A 14764-nucleotide genomic window follows, 5' to 3' on the forward strand; every position below is an offset into this window, starting at 1 on the left:
TTAAAATTAAGGTATGTTTTACCCTTCTCATAATCTCCTTAAGCTTTTACAAGTGTTTAAACATAGAAATTGAAGAAGAAATTCCATAGAACAAGTTCTTATAAATCCTTATGAACTCTTATGATCATGGCTAGTTGTGTGGGCTGTTTTACATAGTTTAAAAGTATGAATTGAAGCTATGAGCATAGTTTAAAAGTATGAATTGAAGCTATGAGGTGAATTGAAGCTATGAGGATGTTGGATGAATTGTGATGAGGAGTAGGAGTAGAAAAGTAGAAAATGGTAGCGTTCTATGGGGGAAATTGAACTAATAAGACGCCTACGAACTCATGCCCACAAGTTGCTCAGTTAAATGTTCAAATGAAGGTTCTTATAAGTTATGAACCCGGAAATGATCCCGAAATGTTCATATATTGTAGGTAGCCATTCGTAAGGTGTCCACGGACTTGGGAAACATATATAGCTTCATCGACAAGGTATGTAGGGCTTTCCTTCCTCTTTGTGGCACGACTAGAACTCGACAAACTTTCCATTGAAACATTTCCGATAAATATGATATGAACACGCCTCTTCGTGATTAAACTAAGTTTTGCCCTATATGTATTATTTATCTCAAGCACCTTTCATGCTTCCATATCTCTTGTAGCCATTAATTGTAATGTTTCCACTAAACTTGAATTGACCATATACTATCCGATTGAGTTGAACTTTTCTTTAAGTGTAATTCATGTCAAATATCTTACATGTTCTCCATGTCTATTGTCTCTTGAATTGAAGAATAAAGGAAGTAGCAACAATAACGATAGTCGGAGGATAACGACGATAGGTCACTCCAACTCCTTCTATGATATTGAGGTCGGTCTTGCACTGCACTTATATATATATATATATATATATATATATATATATAAAGTATTTATTTTCATTACCGCGCCGAGCTACAGTCGGCCGGGCAGGCACGTAGATGTGCACCTAGATGTATTTTTTTTATTACCGCATCGTGTCATAGACGATCGGGCAGGGACGTAGCTGTGCATACCACTGATCAGCTGGGCAGATATTTACTGCGTCCTATATGGCCGAGCAGTTACAATGAGCTCACTCCATAGAGGGATTTATTATTATATGATATTGTATATGCCTCCACAGGGAGGAATAATTTTACCTTCATACACTTATAGTCATGTTGTATTCTCTGGATGCCTGCAGTGGCCTTATTCTGAGTTCAGGTAGTTTCTGCACCTCTTTCTTATGTTATTACATTCGTTATGCGTATGCTTACCGCCTTACATACTCGGTACATATTTTGTACGGACGCCCTTTTGTACGTTGTGTTCATGCCCACAAGTGCAGGTCGGCGCGCTTTCTCTGTAGGATACCGAGATCAGCGGATGAGTGTCGCACTCCACTTCTCTGGAGTTGCTGGTTCTGAGTCTTTAAGTACAACTGCATAAGTGTATATATGGTTTTGGGTATGGCAGGGCTTTGTCCCGACCAGTAGACATTGTACAGTACCTTTAGAGGCTTGAGACTTGCAGTCAATGTATATATTTTGTCTGGCCTTGCCGGCCTTCTGGGTAGTCGATGTCACTTTCGTTATGGCCTTGTCGGCCTTGCATATGTATATATAAGCTATTGGGCTTCTTCTATTTGCAGGTTTCCATATTTAGTCCTTACTATTGTCATTTAGTGGCCTTATCGGCCCAATGTTCATGTCTCAGGTCACAGATGCCATGGTTGTTGGCTCGGGCCTTCGAATGCCGGGTGCCGGCCACACCCCCCAAGGTTGGGATATGACAAAATTGGTATCAGCGTAGGTCTTGTTATATCCCGTAATTTTAAACGTCGGATTATTTGTAAGCTGAGGTGGGGCCCACACGTTAAGATTTTTTTTTGGAACATGTGACAATTCATATGAATCACATATGTGAAGTTAAACACAACTCAAGAAGGACCCTTGGGCCAAATCAAAGTGGAAGTCCTCCAAACGAATATTTTTAAGAAAACGTTTTCGGGTGATCTGACCTTTAGGGGCAAAAACGGTATTATAAGTTTGGAATTTGGAAAAATACCAAGAAATAGAAGTTGTAGATAATTGAATTAGCTTTCCAACCATAGGTCGTGGGTTCCCAGGTGACATCGGTACAAGGAGATATGGACGTTTTAAGGTCGAAAGGTCAGTGGACTAGGTCCAACTCGGGATCAACCGAGTTGGCCCAAAAAAATAAAAACGAATTAAGGCCCAAAGGAGATGGGGTGGCCGGCCAACAATGGCCCAAGCCCATGGAATTTTAATTAATTCCCATGTGATAATTAGCATATAAAGCCTAGAAGATTCAAGAAAATAACACAAGTTGGAAAACAAGAACAAAACAAAGAAACAAGAGCAAAAGAACTAAAGGCCATACGGCCATGGAGAAAAAAAATTGACCCTTTGAAATCTTATCCCAAAAATTATTTTCTTGTGGTATTTCTACTAATTCAAGGGTCCTTTACAACTTGGTGTAATTATTTTGGAAGAAAGAGCACTTGTTTCTTCAAGTTGACAACTTGGTCAAGTGAAGAAGATTGTAGAAAAAGGTAAGAATTAATCCCTTTTTATTATGTTATGAAGGTTGGTTTATGTTGTAGTATGTAGAAATGAGTAGAATTTATGGAAATATGGAAGTTTACAAAGTGGGTGTGCATATATGTAAGTGGACATATATGTATATTGTTGTATAAATAATATGAGTTGAATTTTATGTTGTATTCTAGTTGTGGTTATGGTGAAATTTATATTGGAAATGAAAGTTGAATAAATTTGGTGGAAGTTGGAAATATGGAATGTAGAAGATTATGTCACTTTGGAATGATTTTGTGATATAATGGAAATGAAGTTGTTAAGATGTGAATTATGATTATGGTTGATGAAATTGGAAGATGGAAATATGTTATGAATATGTAGATTGAAGATTTGAAGTTTTGGATGGATTATGGTTTTGGTGGAAAGTTTGTATATTTTGTATATCTTGTGAATATTTGGTAGAAATGATATGAAATGCTTCCGAATTATATTGTAATGATCTTGATTAGTAATGAATGTAAAAACATTGAGATTGGTTTGGAAATGTGGAGTTGGAATGAAAGTTATTGCATTATGTTGGAAAGAAGACTAGTTGTGTTATATTGTGTTTTGTAGTCATGGTTGTTGTCATTGTGTTGATAGTTTGGCCGGGTTGAATTCCCGGACTGTTGTTGATTAAAAATTGGCTAAGTTGAATTTTGGGGATGTTGTACGTATAGGGGAGATGCTGCCCAAATTTTTGTAGACAAGTATTGGTTAAGATTGAAATCTTAAAGCCTTACAATTAACATTTGGTAATTGTGACCAAATTGTAGATTTTGGCGAACTTGAAACTTGATTTTGGAGACGTGTATGAAGCGAAAAAGGTATGTAAGGCTTCACCCTTCCTTCTATGGCATGTCTTAGATGTAATAAGTTGGATACGAGCCTCGGGGACAAATCCATTCTCCAGAATCCGCACCTAAAGTTTCCCCTTTTTCATTCAGTAGAATTGAATTAGAAATTGTGTAAAATATTGGAAAAACTTCCTAAACATCTGGAACTGGCATAAATATGACCCGACTACCTTAAAACCCTCACAAGTGACGTCATGAAATATAATGTACATAAATTTGGTACGCCGCCTCATTTGACCCGAGGTGGGCCCATTGTTCCCGGATTTTCCCTATTGCTCCGTTTGACTTATTTTGGAGTAGAATCCAAAGGAAACTTTTGATCCTCGTTCCGATTATCAAACGATAAGTACTGTACCATTCTAATGGAAATATGTATATGTATAAAAAAATATGTATATGTATATAAGATATGTAAATGTATATAAAATATGTATATGTATATAAGATATGTATATGAACATGGGATGGGGGGAAGGGATACATGGGGGAATGGGAAGGGAAACATGTTTCATTGCCACCTGGTCAGCTGGCTATCATCCTGGACGCGGGATGCCCGGACGCGGGATATATGGGCGAGCCGGTATTTCGGCGCTATGTGGGCGAGCCGACATTGTTCGGTGCTATGCTATGACATGACATGCTATGCTATGATATGATACGCTATGACATGCTATGCTATGACATGATACGCTATGGCACGCTATGCTATGACATGATACGCTATGACACGCTATGCTATGACATGATATGCTATGACATAATATACTATCATATGATATGCTACGACACGATATGATACGACACGCTATGAGATGATAGGATATAATATGATAAAACACGACACAATATAAACCCTATTTTCTATGCCTATGAAAAAGGAACGTTTTAAAAAGGGAAGGACAAGCATGCACGGTATCCGGCCTGAAAGGGGCGTTCCTACGTACAGGTCACTTTCTAGCCTCATTATATGTCCTACGACCTCATGATATTGTTAATCGTACTCTATGTTCCTGCTTGTATTATTTTTTATGCCTTACATACTCGGTACACTATTCGTACTGACGTCCCTTCTTGTGGACGCTGTGTTTCATGCTGCGCAGGTCAGCAGATAGGCGGGTTTGATTCTTAGGAGTTCTATCAACGGCATTTGACAGCGCTCCAGTTATTCCGGAGCCCCAGTTCCTTGGTACTATTTTGTGTATATACTCGGGCACGACAGTACTCGGCCCCTTTCTATGTATATGTGTACTATGTCTAGAGGCTCGTAGACAGATATGTACAATTAGATGTGTTGTATTTTGGAATGTTCACGTCGCCGTATAACGTGATAGCAAAGTTTACTAGTCTATGTTTACGATGATGCTACTAATGTTAATGTTCAGTAACGAAAAAAAAAATATGGCACAGTTCCTACGGCCCGCTGAGAAGTAAAGGTAAAACGATAGATAAGGGGTGCTCGGTACAAGTATCGGGTACTCGTCACGGCCCCTAGTCGGGTCGTGACAGGTCTGTCCTAGGGAGTCTGCAAGCCGTGTCTAGTAGTGTTTTGTTTATGGGTTTGTTATTCACCACACTTATAAACAAGAGGCTACAGGGCATTTAGGATGGTTACCTTTTTTTTTTTTTATCTAGATCGTGCGATAGAACCGAGTCGTAAGTATTCACTCTTAACCTTTATTTGGTTTATATTTCCAGCGATGCCTACAACTAGACGAAAAGAGAGTACTCTAAGGTTGAGGACTGATGCGAGGGAAGGCACCAGTCGGGCGCCACCTGCTAATGTAGATCAGCATGAGCTTCAGAATGAGACTGGTTCTTAGGCCTTCAGAGCAGCACCACCGCCACCAGAGGAGCATATGGGAGTTGATGTACCTTCAGTTCCTCTCCTGGTTGCTCTAGATCAGGATTTGGACATGCGAAGTGCTATACAACTATTAACTCGATTAGTGGCCTCTCAGGCCCAACGTCGGGCTCCTGGTTTTTATGATAGAGCTATTAGTGCAAGAGTCCAAGATTTCATCAACCTGGACCCTCCGGTGTTCACAGGGACTGATCCAAATGCGGATCCACAGATTTTTCTAGATCGGATGCAGGGACCTTACGAGTTATGCACGCCACTAATACTGAGTCGATAGAGCTGGCTTCTTATAGATTGCAGGATGTTACTGTGGATTGATATGAGACCTGGGAGTAGTCTAGGGGACCTCGTGCCCCACCAACAGGGTGGAGAGAGTTTTATGAGGTATTCTTACAACAATTTTTGCCTATTGAGATCCGTCGAGCCAAACAGGATAAGTTTCTAAGCTTGGAGTAGGGAAACATGAGTGTTCAAGAGTATTGCATGTTGTTTAATTCCTTGGCTAGATATGTTCCTACTGTTGTAGCCGAGATGACCGATCGGGTGTACAGGTTTGTGAGTGGCTTGGGACCACACTTGATTAATGAATGTACTACAACTGCTCTGAATTCGAGAATGGATATTGCTCGCATTCAGTATTATGCACAAAACTTGAAGGGTCGTAAGAGGCAGCAGCAGGTTTATCGAGAGCGGGATAGAAATCAGCATAATAGGGCCCGGTCTGCAGGTGATTCGGGAGATTTCAGAGGTGGACCTAGGCCACAATTCTCTAGACGTCTATCTTATCTGGTGTCCAGTGCGGCACAACAGTTTCAGGGCCAGCGACGTGATCAGACCACTTATACTGGTTAGGGTCAGAGTTCGCGGACATCTGGCTCGCAGTTCAGAGGGGAGTTCAGTCAGATGAGGCCTCCGTTGCCCCATTGTGATTGATGTGGTAGGACTCATCCAGGGCAGTGTCTTCAGGGTTCTGATGTGTGTTATATGTGTGGACAGCTGGGTCATATTATGCGATATTGTCCGACGAGAGACTGAGGTAGTATGGCATAACCGAAAGTATCTGCAGTAGCTTCTTCTTCTTCTTTAGTGTACCCTCCTTGGCAGATTATATAGACATCGACTGGTAGAGCCAAAGGCAGGGAGGGAGGATCTAGTTCAGGCGGTCAGCAGAATCGCATATATGCACTATCGGGTCGTCAGGACTTAGAGACATCTCCAGACATGGTTACAGGTATATTATCCGTCTTTTCCATTGATATGTATGCCTTGATAGATCCCGATTCTACATTATCGTATATTTCCCCCTTCGTTGCTGGCAAGTGCAATAAAGAGCCTGAATTATTGCGTAAGACATTTGAGGTATCTACTCCCGTGGGTGAACCTGTGATAGTTAGACAGGTATATTAAGATTGTGATGTGATAATTCATGACCTCATAAGTTAGCTGATTTGCATGAACCGGAGATGGTCGATTTTGATATTACCATGGGTATGGATTGGCTGGCTTCTTGTTATGCTAATGTAGATTGTTGGATGAAGATTGCTCATTTTAATTTTCCAGGCGAGCCTGTTATTGAATGGAAAGGTAATACTGCAGCGCCTAAAGAGAAGTTTATTTCTTACCTTAAGGCTCGGAAGATGATTGCAAAAAGGTATATTTATCATCTGGTGCGAGTGTAGGATGTGGAGGCGAAATCTCCTACTCTTCAATCGGTTCCTGTTGTCAATGAATTCCCCGATGTATTTCTTGATAAACTTCCGGTATTCCTCTCGAAAGGGAAATTGACTTTGATATTGATGTACTTCCAGATACTCGGCCTCTATTTATTCCTCCGTATAGAATGGCCCCTGCTGAATTAAAAGAGTTGAAACCTCAGTTAAAAGATCTTCTAGATAAGGGCTTCATTAGGTTCAGTACTTCTCCGTGGGGTGCACCAGTGCTGTTTGTTCGTAAGAAGGATGGCTCATTGATAATATGCATCTATTACCGTTAACTCAACAAAGTAACTATAAAAAAACAAGTACCCCCTTCCCAGGATCGACGATTTATTTGATCAGCTACAGGGAGCGAATACTTTTCTAAGATCGATCTTCAATCTGGGTATCACCAGTTGCGAGTCAGACAGTAAGATATCTAGAAGACGACTTTCCGGACCAGATATGGCCATGATGAATTTCTTATCATGTCCTTCGATCTCATTAATGTGCTAGCGGCTTTTATAGATTTAATGAATCAGGTCTTCAAACCATTTCTTGATATCTTCGTAATTGTGTTCATTGATGATATTCTGATATACTCTCGGTCAGAAGCAGAGCACACAGATCATTTGCGAGTAGTATTGTAGACGCTGCGAGATCGTAAGTTGTATGCTAAATTCTCTAAATGCGAGCTCTGGTTGAACTCGGTGGCTTTCCTTGGGCATATCATTTCAGATGAAGGTATCAAAGTGGAAGGTCAGAAAATTGAGGTAGTAAAGAATTGGCCGAGGCCCACAACTCCTACAGAAGTTCGTAGTTTCTTGGGCTTAGCCGGATATTATCAGAGGTTTGTGGAGAATTTCTCTTCTATTGTCGCTCCCTTGACGAAGTTAACGCACGAAGCAGCTAAATTTCAGTGGTCAGATACTTGTGAGAATAGTTTTCAGGAGTTAAAGAATCGACTAACATCAGCGCCCGTTATATCACTTCTTGAATGATCTGAGGGCTATGTGGTATATTGTGACGCGTCCAGAGTTAGATTGGGATGTGTTTTAATGCAACATGGTAAGGCTATTGTATATGCTTCAAGGCAACTGAGGAAGCACGAGCAAAACTATCCGCCTCATGATCTTGAGTTGGCTGCTATGATATTTGCGCTGAAGATATGGCTTCATTATCTATACGGAGTTCATGTTGATTTGTTTACAGACCACAAGAGCTTACAATTTATATTCAAGCAGAAAGAGTTGAACCTGAGACAACGGAGGTGGCTCGAATTGCTAAAGGACTATGATGTTGATATCCTATACCATCCCGGCAAGGCAAATGTCGTAGCTGATGCTTTGAGTCACAAGTCCATGGGCAACCTCAAACATGTGAGAGCTGATATGTTAGAGATGACTAAGGATCTATGTCGATTGGCCAGTTTGAGTGTGCGGCTACTTGACACAGGTAATGAGGGTGTTGTAGTATAGAATGCCGCAGAGTCATCGTTAGTGGCTGAAGTAAAAGCACGGCAGTTTGAGGATCCCGAGTTAGTCAAAATTAAAGAAGGCATCCCTTTACAGAAGAAGCAATTATTCGAGCTATCAGATGATGGGATTCTTAAATATAGGGGACGATGGTGTGTACCTAATGTTGGGGAACTTTACAAGCAAGTTATGACAGTAATTCATCAATCCAGATACTCGATTCATCCTGGTTCCACTAAGATGTACCACGATCTTCGGCAGTTATATTGGTGGAATGATATGAAGAAGGATATTGCTACGTTCGTAGCTTAGTGTTCAAATGTCAGTAGGTTAAAGTTGAACATCATAGACCTGGTGGGTTGCTGCAGAACATCGAGATCCCAATATGGAAATGGGAGGCTATTAATATGGACTTCATTACAGGGTTTCCTAGTTCTCGTCGGAAGTTCAATTCTATCTGGGTCATTGTGGATAGGCTCATAAAGTCAGCACACTTTTTACCTGTCAGAACTACGTATACAACTAAAGATTATACCAGATTGTATATCAAGGAAATAGTTCGACTGCATAGAGTCCCAATTTCTATTATATCTCATAGAGGTGCGCATTTCACAGCTAATTTCTGGAGGTGCTTTCAAAAGGGCTTAGGCAGTCATATTAGTCTCAGCATAGCTTTCCATCCACAAACAGACGGGCAGGATGAGCGCACTATTTAGACGCTCGAGGATATGTTACGAGCCTGTGTTCTAGATTTCAAGGGAAGCTGGGAAGATCATCTGCCACTTATCGATTTCGCCTAAAATAATAGCTATCACTCTAGCATTCAGATGGCACCCTATGAAGCTTTATACAGGTGAAAGTGTAGGTCCCCTATTGGTTGTTTTGATGTCGGTGAGACAAAGTTGTTAGGACCTGAGTTGGTGCAGTAGGCCATAGAAAAGGTGAAGTTGATCCAAGAAAGGTTGCTGACAGCTCAGAGTCGACATAAGTCATATTCAGATAATCGGCGTCGAGATTTAAAGTTTGTTGTTAGAGACTGGGTGTTCTTGAAAGTATCGCCTATGAAGGGTGTAATGGGATTTGGCAAGAAGGGAAAGCTTAGCCCCAGGTATGTCGGGCCGTATCAGATCGTGCAGAGAATTGGCCAGATAGCTTATAAACTTAACTTGCCACCAGAACTAGAAACGATCCATCCGGTATTCCATGTTTCTATGCTTCATAAATGCTTAGGTGATCCTTCTCACATCACTCCTATTGAGAATATTTAGGTTAATGAGGACCTTTCATATAAGGAGGTCCCTATCACTATCTTAGATCGTCAAGTCCATAAGCTGAAAACCAAAGAGGTAGCTTCAGTTAAAGTACATTGGCGGAATAATAATGTGGAGGAGATAACATGGGAGGCAGAAGAAGATATGAAAGCTCGATTCCCTCATTTGTTTCAGTCCTCAAGTTTATAGTGATATTTGTGTGATATGATACCTCTCTTCCTATCTCTATTTATTGAACTTACACCATATAATTATGTTAGGTGCTATTGCTGAGTGAGATGCGCGAATACATTCCGGACCGCAGTAGATGACAATTAAGGTGAGTTATGGCTAACTTATTTTGTTTTTGCATAGTTAGATGGTCGTGAGAGGCCAAATTGATAATTATCATATTGTTGTGTAGCCCTGTGTAGCTTTGGATAGTAGTTTGGGCTGTTTGGCAGGTTTTGGACAGTCCTATTTACAGAGGAAACTCTGCCGAAATTTTTAGAAATCCTAGTAGTCAGGATACCCCTCTACATTCGAGGACGAATGTTCTTAAGAGGGAGAGGATATTACACCTCGTGTTTTCATCGTATCAAAAGATGGATAGTATGCTTAGAACGTAATGTCCTGAGGTATTTATATAATATGATAGTCGTATGTTAAGTTTTGAAGTCAAACGGATTATAATACGGAAGTCGACAAAGGTCGCCGCAAGTTATGTTTATAAAATTGCTGAAATTTAGGCTCAGATGTCGTATAGCTTTTCTCTCAATATACTTGGAGAGACGGGGTGATATATTAGGTCTATGAGTCTAGTTTCTATCGCATTTAACCGTTCGTCAATACGGCGTCGGAGTAGAGAGATATTCTTATTTCCGTTCGAGGGTGCAAACTGCCGCGAAGCCAATAAGGGCCTGGTCGGTGGAAAGCTTTCCCAAACTTGTAAAATCACCCCCAAACGAATTGAACCTTCATTTCTTCAACCTTTCTAACCCTAAACAGCCCTTGAATACACTCAAACAATTCTCCATGAATCAAGACTAAACCCAATAGCTAATCAAGTCCTTTTACCATAGGAAATCCCGTGGTACTCATAGAATCGTCATTTCTTCGTCGTAAGGTCTTTCGAAAAAAATCTTCAACTTGAAGTAACTTATATTCTCGAATGGTTCTTTAAAATTAAGGTATGTTTTACCCTTCTCATAATCTCCTTAAGCTTTTTCAAGCGTTTAAACATAGAAATTGAAGAAGAAATTTCATAGAACAAGTTCTTATAAATCCTTATGTACTCTTATGATCATGGTTAGTTGTGTGGGCTGTTTTACACGGTTTAATAGTATGAATTGAAGCTATGAGGATGTTGGATGAATTATGATGAGGATTAGGAGTAGAAAAGTAGAAAATGGTAGTGTTCTATGGGGTAATTGAACTAATAAGAAGCCTACGAACTCATGCCCACAGGTTGCTCGGTTAAATGTTCGAATGAAGGTTCTTATAAGTTATGAACCCAGAACTGATCCCGAATTGTTCATATACTGTAGGTACCTATTTGTAAGGTGTCCACGGACTTGGGAAACATATATAGCTTCATCGACAAAGTATGTAGGGCTTTCTTTCCTCTTTGTGGCATGACTACAACTCGACGAACTTTCCGTTGAAACATTTACAATAAATACGAGATGAACACGCCTCTTCGTGATTAAACTAAGTTCTGCCCTATATGTATGATTTATCGCAAGCACCTTTCAGGCTTCCATATCTCTTGTAGCCATCAATTGAAATGTTTCCGCTAAACTTGAATTGACCATCTACTATCCGATTGAGTTGAACTCTTCTTTATGTGTAAGTCATGTCAAATATCTTACATGTTCTCCGCGTCTATTGTCTCTTGAATTTAAGAATGAAGGACGTAGAGACAAAAACGATAGTCGGAGGATAACGACGATAGGTCACTTCGACTCCTTCTATGATATCCCTTTTGAGGTCGGTCTTGCACTGCACTTATATATATGTATTTATTTTCATTACCGCGCCGTGCTATAGTTGGTTGGGCAGGAACGTAGATGTGCAGCTAGATGTATATCTTTCATTACCGCGTCATGTTATAGACGGCCGGGCAGGCATGTAGTTGTGCATACCACTGATCAGTTGTGCAGATATTTACCGTATCCTATATGGCCGGGCAGTTACGATGAGCTCAACCCAAAGAGGGATTTATTATTATATGATATTGTATATGCCTCCACAGTGAGGAATAATTATGATATTGTATATGCCTCTACAGTGAGCAATAATTTTACTTTCATGCATTTATAGTCATGTTGTATTCTCTGGATGCCTTCAGTGGCCTTATTCTGAGTTCAGGTTGTTTCTGCACCTCTTTCTTATGTTATTACATTCGTTATGCTTATGCTTACCGCCTTAAATACTCAGTACATATTTTGTACTGACGCCCCTTTTGTGCACTCTGTTCATGCCTACAGGTGCAGATAGGCAGGCCGACGCACCTCCTTAGTAGGATACCGAGATCAACTATTGGGTGTCGCACTTCACTTCTCCGAAGTTGTTGGTTCTGAGTCTTTAGGTACAACTGCATAAGTGTATATATGGTTTTGGGTATGGCGGGGCCCTGTCCCAACCAGTAGACATCGTACAGTACTCTTAGAGGCTTGCAGACTAGCAGTCAGTTTATATATGTTTTGTCTGGCCTTGCCGCCCTTCTGGATAGTCGATGTCACTTTCGTTTTGGCCTCGTCGGCCTTGCATATGTATATATAAGTTGTAGGGCTTCTTCTGTTTGCAGGTTGCCATATTTAGTCCTTACTATTATCATTTAGTGGCCTTGTCGGCCCAATGTCCATGTCTCAGGTTACAGATGTACTCATGGTTGGTTCACTCAGGCCTTCGGATGCCGGGTGCTGGCCACACCCCCCAAGTTTGGGGTGTGACATCTTTGTTGTGAGAAAAGATTTTCAGTTCATGCATAGTCCCATTATAAATCACTGGGCAGCACTCAAGCGAATCCCTCGCAACTTGAAGCAGACTCAACACCACACCTTTCATATCCCTCGCTCATCCAATCTATGTCTTCAAGCCTTCACTGACTCAGATTGGGCTAGGTCCTTCGACGTTCACATGTAAACGAGTGAATTTGTTATCTTAATGTTGCTCTCATTTCATGATCTTCAAAGAAACAACGCATTGTGGCATGGTCGTCAACTGAATCGGAAAATAAAGCTTTAGCGGATGTAGCCAAATTAACTTGGGTGCAATCTTTGCTATATGAACTTGGTGTGGCTCTTCACCACACTCCTATTTTGTGGTGTGACAACATTGGTCTCTGTCAATCCCGTCTTTCATGCCCACACGAAGCATGTTGAGATTGATTTTCACTTTGTTCGGACAAGGTGGCTAATAAGGATTTGCTTAGTTCAGTTTTTATCCTCCAAAGATCAAATAGCAGATGTGTTTAACAAACCTCTATCATCTTTCTGATTTGAATTCCTACGGTCCAAGCTGAATTCTTCTTCACCTTCCGCTTGCAAGGGGAGTATTGAAGCATATTCATCTGAGAAATCTAAGAAGGGATAGGCTAGAATAATAATACTTCTATTGTATTTAAATTTAACTAAAACTCTTTGGGCTCAATCTCTAGCTAGGCATCTTATATGCATATATACTGTTTAGAGACTATACAATTAACGTAATGAAGAACAATCAGTTAGCCTATTCGTTACTCTCTATTACGTTCTTTATGTTTTTACACTTAGGAAACTGTGATTTGACATAAGAAATTTAATTAATAGTGTGCTAATTTTAATAACTTAAGATTTTAGATGAAATAACAGATTTCGATATTATATCAGAACAAACAAAATTTCATGAATTCACATGTAAGTGTTTGAAAAAAATCCAGTCCCACACATAAGGGAGTGTGTGGAGGACTCCCTTTTTTCATTTTATATTGATAGTCGGCGACGGAGTTAAGTGGACGGAGATTCAATGATCCCCTTGAGAAATTATACTACACAAATAGGGCAAAATGAAGAATTTTAGCTAAATATAAATTATGAATTTCTTTGATATAAGTAAAAAGTCTAATTAAGTGGTAAACGGATATGTTTAAATCTCAAGTGTGCCATTCTATTATTTTTTGAATTCTTGTATAAATTTTGGCTCAACCAACCGTTTATTAAAGGATGTCTCTTTCCGTTTTTGACAACTCTTTAATTCTAACTTTTCAAATGTCATGCTTAAGACCACAAAATTAAATAATATTTTGGTACATACATATCTTTAAATTCAATCCATAAGATCTAAAAATAATCTGTTAAATTTTATGTCAAGTCAAAACTAGACAAACAAATTGCAACAGCAGGAATATATGTTCTTTGTCCTTTTCTTGTTTAAGTCAGTCCCAGAGTTCTATATTTATAGCAGCCCACGTTATAAACAGGATTTCATTACAACTTGATCAAGGAATATCCTAACTAGGATGAGACGAGGTCGGTGGTCAGATAGCTGACGATATCACGATAGCAAGTGATGTTTCTTTGCGTACGTGTTGCTGAAGTAAATAATAAAAGAAAAATGAAGTAAATGCCACTTAACCCCTTTAACCTTTTAGATTGGGAAATAATATCCACTTCATCTTTCAAATGAGCTGATAAACTCCCTTGATCATAAAATAAAACAACAGCTAAATTGAGCTGGATCGTCGCATGTTATTTTAACATGTCAAAAATGACCTGTAATTATGATCAACTATTATATATTTTTCTAAAATTAACTAAAACTACCCAATGTATTGTGTTGAAAGAGTATATAATTTCATTTGATTTACCTGGAAAAAAAATTGAGGTAAAGAAATAATACAACATGCATTTATCTTTTGTTTCAAATAATAAATCACTTAAATTACATTTCAAGGCGAATTCAAAAATTTGAAATATTATATTACCTACAAATTATAGTATCATTCAAAATTGTTATAATTTATTTTCAAAATAACTACCGATG

General features: G+C 39.5%; 1 long non-coding RNA gene across 2 annotated transcripts; it reads left to right on the forward strand.

Moving 5' to 3' along the window:
- Nucleotides 1–10596: 10596 nt before the first annotated feature.
- On the forward strand, nt 10597–12534 carry LOC132638528 (uncharacterized). 2 transcript variants are annotated; one of them, XR_009581784.1, is made up of 3 exons: nt 10597–10929; nt 11287–11728; nt 12229–12534. It is a non-coding gene; the product is annotated as an uncharacterized LOC132638528 (long non-coding RNA). The 2 variants fall into 2 exon arrangements; XR_009581782.1 differs by lacking the exon at nt 11287–11728.
- The last annotated feature ends 2230 nt before the right edge of the window (nt 12535–14764 follow it).

The sequence above is a fragment of the Lycium barbarum genome, chromosome 1 (assembly GCF_019175385.1).
Source record: "Lycium barbarum isolate Lr01 chromosome 1, ASM1917538v2, whole genome shotgun sequence".
Classification (NCBI taxonomy): domain Eukaryota; kingdom Viridiplantae; phylum Streptophyta; class Magnoliopsida; order Solanales; family Solanaceae; genus Lycium; species Lycium barbarum.